This window comes from Vulpes vulpes, chromosome 16 (assembly GCF_048418805.1).
Source record: "Vulpes vulpes isolate BD-2025 chromosome 16, VulVul3, whole genome shotgun sequence".
NCBI lineage: Eukaryota > Metazoa > Chordata > Mammalia > Carnivora > Canidae > Vulpes > Vulpes vulpes.
In genome coordinates, this window is record NC_132795.1 from 68,419,380 (window position 1) to 68,428,144 (window position 8,765).

The following is an 8,765-nucleotide window of genomic DNA, read 5'->3' on the forward strand; positions in this document are numbered from 1 at the left end:
TGTCATGAACATGGCCCAATTGCCAATGTTTCATTTACATTTGCCTATGAAAAGTTTGGGTTTAGAGAGATATTTAGCTTTTAAAATAGGTTAATAGTTTCCTATGTGATTTTTATCCTCAAGTTATACTTAGGAACCCTTTGCTCATTCTCAAATTAGTTAAGTAATCACATTTTTCTTAGTTTCAGTGCTAGTGATCTGATGGTGCTTTCAGTTTTTTTTTAATTTTTATTTATTTATGATAGTCACACACACAGAGAGAGAGAGAGAGAGAGAGGGGCAGAGACACAGGCAGAGGGAGAAGCAGGCTCCATGCACCGGGAGCCCGACGTGGGATTCGATCCTGGGTCTCCAGGATCGCGCCCTGGGCCAAAGGCAGGCGCCAAACCGCTGCGCCACCCAGGGATCCCGGTGCTTTCAGTTTTTACACGTAATTCTTGAGATCCCATCCTCTACCATGCTTATTTAAAACTAGATGTTTAGGTCACATCTTAAAAATATACTTGTTGAATTCAGTTAGGGAGAGTGTTAATCCAGCTTTTAACAATGGCTGCCATAAGCATCTTCATTCCAGGTGGTGTGCTTTTCTTTTTTTTTTTTTTTTTCTTTTTAACACAATCTGCATCTTTAAGTATTTTTCCTGAGACAGTCTTTAACCTTTTCAGACATTCTCTAAGAAAACCAATCTATTTTAAACCCCAGAGAAATATCACAGAGCATTTAGAGATTATGCTTCTTAGGTGATATGTTATCACCAATATTTTTCACCAGGTAGCTGTAGTTAAAAAAATGTCACAGTGCTAAATATTGGTCATATTAGTGCCTTTTCTGTGCGTTACTCTCTGTCCCCTTAATAATATGAATTCTTAACTCTTGTCTGTCAGACCACTGAATGCATTTGTTTGCATTACCACTAACCACTACAACAATGTCTCCTGAAATCAGAACAGCCTGCCACTCAGACCACAGACTCCTGCACCCCCATAACCAATATCACACACAGAAGTAAGCACAGCCTTTGTCCTCCACAGCAATTGAATGAGCACAAGAAAAATTTAAAAACTAAAACAACATTGGACTTTCTCAAGCTGTAAAACAAAGGTCTTAACGCGAAGAACTGTTCCATAGGATGGGAAATAGATGTCTTATAGAGAAGTTTCAATTATGGAAAAATCAGCATTATTATCACAATAATCCTAACAAAAAATTTTGTTCGGAGAACATTGTTCTCTGCACTTTTACTTTAAACCTTTAATAAACTATAGGTGTGACCCATAATTACACCCATAAGGGGTAACAATGGGTCCATACTGCCTATAATTACACCCTAGAACATCATGTCTAGAAAAAAGATTTAATCCATATGAATAAAAAGTATTGAAACAGAAATGACCTGATACTCTCAGCCACATAATCCACACTGAAGACTCAAAAGTTTATATACAGAAATTGCATTTATAACATTCCAGGGTTATTGGACATGTTTATCCTTAAATTAATTCTATACTACAATATGAATTTATTTATTCTCAGCAAATGGTTTAGCTGCAACAATCCAAAGTTGACATTTAAAAGCAAAAGAAAAATGGAAATTTGGGTGAGTATTACTATAATATAAGGAGCAATTATTATGTGTCAGTCTCTGGACTAGAAGATTCTTTCCTATCTCTTGCTCTCCCCGGGCAAATCTGGTCTGCAGCTTTCCTTACACAATACTTCCATTACAATGTTCAGTGCCCTTGAGTGTGGGAACATACTGTATTTGTCTCCTTATTTTATTTAAAACATGTGACAAGTGGGTGGATGAGTTAGCAAATCTCAGATATCAGTTACCTGTGTGTGAGTTATGTAAGGCTGCCCATCCCGGATCAAGTCATTTCTAAAAGCTCTTTGAAGACAGTCACTTTGTCCAAGAGGTGAATGGCTATGGCAGATGATGTGACAATAGATGTGATATCAGCAGGAAGTTCCAGATGAGATTCTTCTCACGTAATAGAGCCACCTTTGTCTCCCTCAGCATTCGTGCTCAGAAGTGCACAGTTGAGGAAATCACCACACATTCTTCGAAGGAAAAGGAAAGCAGGACTTAGTTCCTATCTTTTCATGGACATGTTTGCCCCTGGAAGGTCTCCATGGTACCCCAATGGATTTCAAAGATACAGACAAATGTACAAATGTGTTGGCATATATGGTCTCTTTATGCAAATGCACCATGGTTTGGATTTGGAGGGCCCCCAGATGAAGATACAGATGTGAGTAAAGATGCACTGGTAGCATACAGAGGTCTGCCTAAAAGAGCCCCAGACTGCTTCACCCTGCAATTCTCTTTAAGTTGGACAAAGATTCTATTCTTGTTCAGTTTTACTCAGGCTTTTCTGAATTCTCTTTTCAAGTAGATCCTGACATTTTGAATTCTGTGGTCATCTGTGCATTGTTCGATTTTAGCAAGAATCCTGCTTAGTCAGCTTACTAGAATCCCCTATCTTTGCTATCTGGTCACCTTGAAAATTTGATTGGGTTCCTCATCCTCCACCTTCTGGTTTAGCCAGAATCCCCTTGATACTACTGATATAACCTCTCAGTATTTCCCATCCCTGATCCCACACATGCACACCCTGCTTCTTGGCTATAAACCTCTGCTTTTTTGTTATATTTGGAGTTGAGCCCAATCTCTCCCCCACAGGAACCCACATTGGAGTAGTCCCTCCATCTATTGTGATAGATCCCCTTGAGTAAAGTTTGCTCTTATATTTTTTCAGAAAATCTTTTTTTTAAAGATTATTTATTTGTTTATTTATTTGAGAGAGAGAGAGAGCAAGAGCAAGTGGGGGAAGGGGCAGAGGAGGAGAACCTCAAGAAGACTCCCTGCTGAATGTGGAGCCTGATGTGGGGCTTCATTCCAGGACCCATGAGATCATGAGCTGAGCTGAGATCAGGAGTCCCAAACTTAACTGACTGAGCCACCCAGGTGTCCCTCTTCAGGAAATCTTCTTAGGGAGAGTATATTTGACAGAATCAACTAAATTACTATACACCCAGTCTCCCATTCCTCATGATAACGGACTTTCTGAAAAGGTGCATGCAAAGAACCTGATTATCTGTGAAGCCTCTGTGGGTTGTAGGCAGGTATTGGAAGTGATTGGAAGGTACTGAGCTCATATTCTGGACTTAACCCAATAGATACACACACGCACGCACACACACACACACACACACACACAGAGGAGGAATCGAGAGAGAGAAAGAGAGATTCTGAGCCCGTGAAATTTAACATTTTTGTAGAAGTTGAACTTTTCCCCTGTTTATTTTCTTCTCTTTGAAAAACACACATGTGAACACCAACAAATTCTGAATTGTCCTTTACGTATTAGGGCCATTTGAGTTCAAAGACTAGAATAAGCCTCCGATCTGCAGTGGAGACATACCAGATTTGACTGCCAAATGTCACATGAAAGAAAAGGAGCTTGGAAGGATCTCTTGTCCTCAAGTAGGGCCAAGTGCTTTGTTTACTTACTTGGATCCATGCAGGAAGCCTGATGTGGGACTCGATCCCAGGACCCCGGGATCACGCCCTGAGCCAAAGGCAGACGTTCAACCGCTGAGCCACTCGGGCCTCCCAAATTGTTTATTTTTAAGTGTTGAATTTTGAGTCTATCATATACTCTAGATACCACTTCTTATCAAATATGTGGTTTGCAAATACTGTGCCCTATTCTGTAGTGTGTCTTTTAATCCTCTTTGCATCAGCTTTCATGGGACAGGTTTTTAATTTTGATGATGTCTAATTTCATTTTGGACCAAATAAATTTAATTTTGAAGAGGTCCATTTTTCTCATCAAAAGTCATGCCTTTAGGATCAAGTCTGACACTGTTTCCTAGTCCTAGAGAGCAAATATTATAGATTTACATTTTACATTTAAGTCTGTGATCCACTTGGAGTCAATTTTTGTATAAGGTGTGAGGTTAAGGTTCCCTTTTTTTCACTATGGATGCCCAGACCTGAAGCATGATTTGTTGATAGGTCTCTCTGTATTAGTTTGCTTGAGTTTCTATAACAGAACACTGTGGACTGTGAGCGCTTAAACAACAGACATCTAATCTGGGAAGTTGAAAAGCAGTCAAAATCAACTGAAACCAATTCAGCTCCTGGTGACAGCCCTCTTTGTGACTTGAAGACAGCGGCCTTCTCACCGTCTTCACATGGTAGAAGGACTGTGATCTCTCTTTCTTCTTTTAAAGCTGCTATCTAATCATAGGGATCCTCACCTCATGACCTCGTCTAACCCTAAATACTTCCCAAAGGCCCCATCTCCAAAAATACGTTGATAGGACTTCAACATGTAAATCGTGGGGGGAAAGGGACGCAATTCAGTCCATTACACTACCTTAACCCTGTTGAATTGTTTGTGCAACTTTGCAAATAGTCTTTGGCCGCATTTTGGGGGGACTTTTGGGTTCTCCACTCTGTTTCATTGATCTATGTATATCTCGCTCTCTCCATACGGCATCACTTTGGCTAATTTGGCTAAGGAAGCTGTATAATAGCTTTTAATATCTATAAAGTGATCCCTCCTGCTTTATTCTTCTGTCTCAAGATTGTTTCAACTATCTCAGGTTCTGTTCCTTTTTTGTATGCATTTTATAATAAGCTTGTTTATGTCTATCAAAACCTGCTGGGATTGTTTTGATCTATAGAATTGCATTGATCTATAGATCAATTTGGGAAAAATTGACATCTTTACCTCTTGAATTATCCTATCCACTAACACAGTATGTGTCTTTATATATGCAGGGATGTTTTTACTCCTTTCTCAATATTTTGTAATTTTCAGCATACAGAACCTGTATATATTAGGTTAAGTTGATGCCTAGCATTTAATTTTCTTTGGAGTATTCGTAAATGTTTTTAATTTTGCTTTCTACATGCTCATTGTTAGTATATAGAAATGTGATTGAATTTTATGTGCTGATCTTATATCCTGAGATGTCACTGAGGTCACTGACTAGCTCTGGGAAAGTTTTTTCTTGTTTTGCTTCTTTGTTTTCGATAGTTTCTTTTTTAGATTCCTCAGGAATTTTATGTAGACAATTATCTTCAAATAGAGACAACTTTATATCTTTCTGTATCATTCGTATGCCTTTTGTTTCTGTTTCTTGCCATATTGCAGTTACCAGAACTTCTACTACTGTGTTGAATAACAGTGGTTAGAGTGTGCATGCATGTCTGCTTCCCAATCTTAGAGACAAAATCTTTCACCAATAAGTATGACGTTAAGTGGAGTTTTTTGGTAGATATAATGGTCAAGTTAAGGAAGTTTCTCTTTCTCTTTTACAGAATTTTGGATTTTTTGTATAATGAATGGGCGCTAGATATTGTCAAATGCTTTTTCTGTATCTATTGATATAATCATGTGGCTTTTCCTCTTTTGCTCATTCCTATTATGGATAACATTGATTTTTAAAAGTTGAACCCATCTTGCATACCTGGAATACCACTTGGTCACATTTTCTAATTCTTATTACACATTGTTAGATTTGATATGATAAAATTTTGTTGATTTTAACATCTAAATTCAGGAAAGATATTCATTTTTACTTTTTTTTTCTTTTGGTAATGTCTGTGTCTAATTTTGATAACAGGATATCACTAGCCTCAAAAAACTGAACTGAGAAATGCCTCTTCTATTTTCTGGAAGGAATTGTGTAATATTGGTGTTAAATTTTTAAATATTTGATCAAATTCTCTGATGACATCATCTTGACATGGAGGCTTTTTTTCAGGAGTTTTTAAAATAAACATTCAATTTCTATAATGGAATATGGAATATATTTATAGATATGCATATAGAATATACAATACAGTTACAGAACTATATGGGTTATTTATTTCATCATGACTGGGTTTGGTATTTTATACTTTTCAAGGAACTGGTCCATTTCTACTGTATTTTGTATTTCTTCTGTAATATGTATTTTCAATTTATGACTGATAATTTGATCATTATGTAATGTCTTCTTTGTCTCTAATAATTTTCTTTGCTCTGGTATCTTTATTTGATACTTGTATAGCCACTCCTGGATTTGTCCCCTTTATTTCCCCATTTATTTCACTTTCAACATACTTATGCCACTGAGTCTTAGGTGGATTTATAATAGCATGTAAATATTTGGGCCTAATTTTTTGTCCATTTTATTACTGTATTTTGAGTGGTGTAAGTAGAGCATTTACATTTAAAGTAATTACTGATGTAGTAAGGTTTAACTCTGGCATTTTATTATTTGTTTTCCTTTTGTTTCTTCTGCTTCTTCTCCTGTTTTTCTTTTTTATTTGTTTGTTTGTTTACTTTCCACTAGGTTGTTTGAACATATTTTAGGATTCTATCTTTATTTATTTCATAGTGTTCTTAAGTATATTACATGTGTAATTTTTTTAGTGGTTGCTCTAGGTATTACAAGATGCCTGCATAACTTATCATGGTCTGCTGGTATAGACATTTTACCACTCTGAGTGAAGTACAGAAATCTTATATGCATTTAAGTAACTATATCCTCCCATTTTTTAAATATAAGTTTTTCAAGGTTTTCCCCAATATACATTGAGCACCACATCAGGCAGTGTTTTAATTTTTGTTTCAATCACCAGATATGATTTAAAAAATTCATATGAAGTATATTTACTCCTATGTATATTAATTCTGATCTTCAGCTTCCTTTCTGAATTTCTAAGCCTTCTACTATCATTTTCTTTCTGTGTAGAGAACTTCCCTTAAACATTATTTAAGAGTGTATTCACTAGGGGATCCCTGGGTGGCTCACTGGTTTAGCACCTGCCTTTGGCCCAAGGCGCAATCCTGGAGTCCTGGGATCGAGTCCCGCGTCAGGCTCCCGGCATGGAGCCTGCTTTTCCCTCCTCCTGTGTCTCTGCCTCTCTCTCTCTCTCTATCATAAATAAACTAATTAATTAAAAAAAAGAGTACATTCACTAGCATCACATTCTCTGGGTTTTCATTTGTTGAGGATGTCTTTATTTTTCTTTTAGTTCTTTTTTCTAAAGGTTTTACTTATTTATTTGAGAGAGTAGGGAAGAGGAGCAGAGAGTGACAAGCAGAATCTGTACTGAGCACAGAGCCTGACATGGGCTCCATCTGACAACACTGAGATCATGACTGGAGCCAAAATCAAGTCAGACATCTAACCAACTGAGCCACCCAGGAACCCCTTTCCCTTTATTTCTGAAGGATATTTTCATGGGGCATAGAATTCACATTAATAGTCCCATGTTTTTTGGTATTTGAAAAATGTTTTGCCACCTTCTCATCTCTACGGTTTCAGATTAGTAATCAACACCCATTTGAACTGGTGTTGCCCTGTAAGTTTCTATAAAGCTACTTTCAATATTTTTTCTTTGTTTTTAGCTTCCAGAAGTTTAATGATGATGTGTTTTGATATGGTTTTCTTTGGATTTATCCTCTTTGGATTTATTCAGATTCTTGAATCTAAAGGTTTGCATCTCTTACCAAATTTGGTAGATATCCAGACACTATTTCTTTGAATACTTTTATAATCCCATGATCTCTCCTCTTCTTATCCAACCCTGATGAAACAAATTTTAGCTCTTTTGTTAACACTCCACAAAGCCCTAAGCCTCTGCTCATCTTGTTTTCTGTTTCCTCTCTGGTGAAGAGGAAAAAATGGACAAATTCTATTTACTTATCTTCAAGTGCACTGACTTTACGCTCTGTTATCTCCAGTCTGCCATTGAGCCCATCCTGTGAGTTGCTTTTTGCTTTGTTTTGTATTTGGTTGTTATATTTTTCAGTTTTATACTTTCCATTTGCTTCTTTTTTTTTCTTTTTATAACTTTGTTTGCTGAAGAAGATAGGAGGTTCAGGCTCTTATCTATTGTTATTTTAGGAGGTGCTGTCTAGATGTTGTATGAGGACAGGATGACCACCTGGGCAAACATTAAGTATTGACTCACACTTGCCTCATTAGGAAGTTGAGCTCCACTTGACCCTGCTGATACCTCTTCTTTCCATTTGGAGCACTACCTCACATTACTTCTTTGATGCAATCTGCTCCCCATTGAGTGCCAATACCATGGGAGCGGGGAGGAGAGAGGAACAAAGAGCTGACTCACCTGCCTTGCTACTGCACAGTAGGAGCATAAGTTCAGTCATTTACTGAGCCCCACTGACCAGGCTCAGAGAGAGGGAAAAATGGAGTGAAACTAGCCCAATTGTTTACCATCTCACTTGGCCTCATTTATAATGGTCAGAGGTAGAGAATCATCTCCCCATTGGGCTCTGCTGATATTAAGGTGAGAGAAAAGGTGTCCTGCCTGACCAGCCCTGCCTCTAGTCATCTTGTTAATTCTCTTTGTTACTAGATAGAATTGGAGGTTCAGCTTGGTGCTAGATCCCATTTGGGGATCCTGGCAGAGGAATCTGTGCTCACTTGATTCCACAGAATGGGAAGTGAAAGATCAGCTTCCTGCTTGGCCCCACCAACAGTACTAGATGACGGGATAGGAGCTTAGTGCCTATTTGTAGAGGGGAATAGTGATAGAATGCAGTTTCCCCTGGTATTTGAATGAATATGTGTAGGGAGGTGGGAGTTATTGCCAAGAAGATTTTCTGTTGATAGGTCACCCTTTCTCTGTCCTTTGGTTGGGAGGAACAGACTTTTCTCAAAGGTGTTTAGGGTTTGTTTTTGTTTTGGGGGGAGGTTTTTTGTTGTTGTTGGCAGTTCTGGATGAAGGCTCC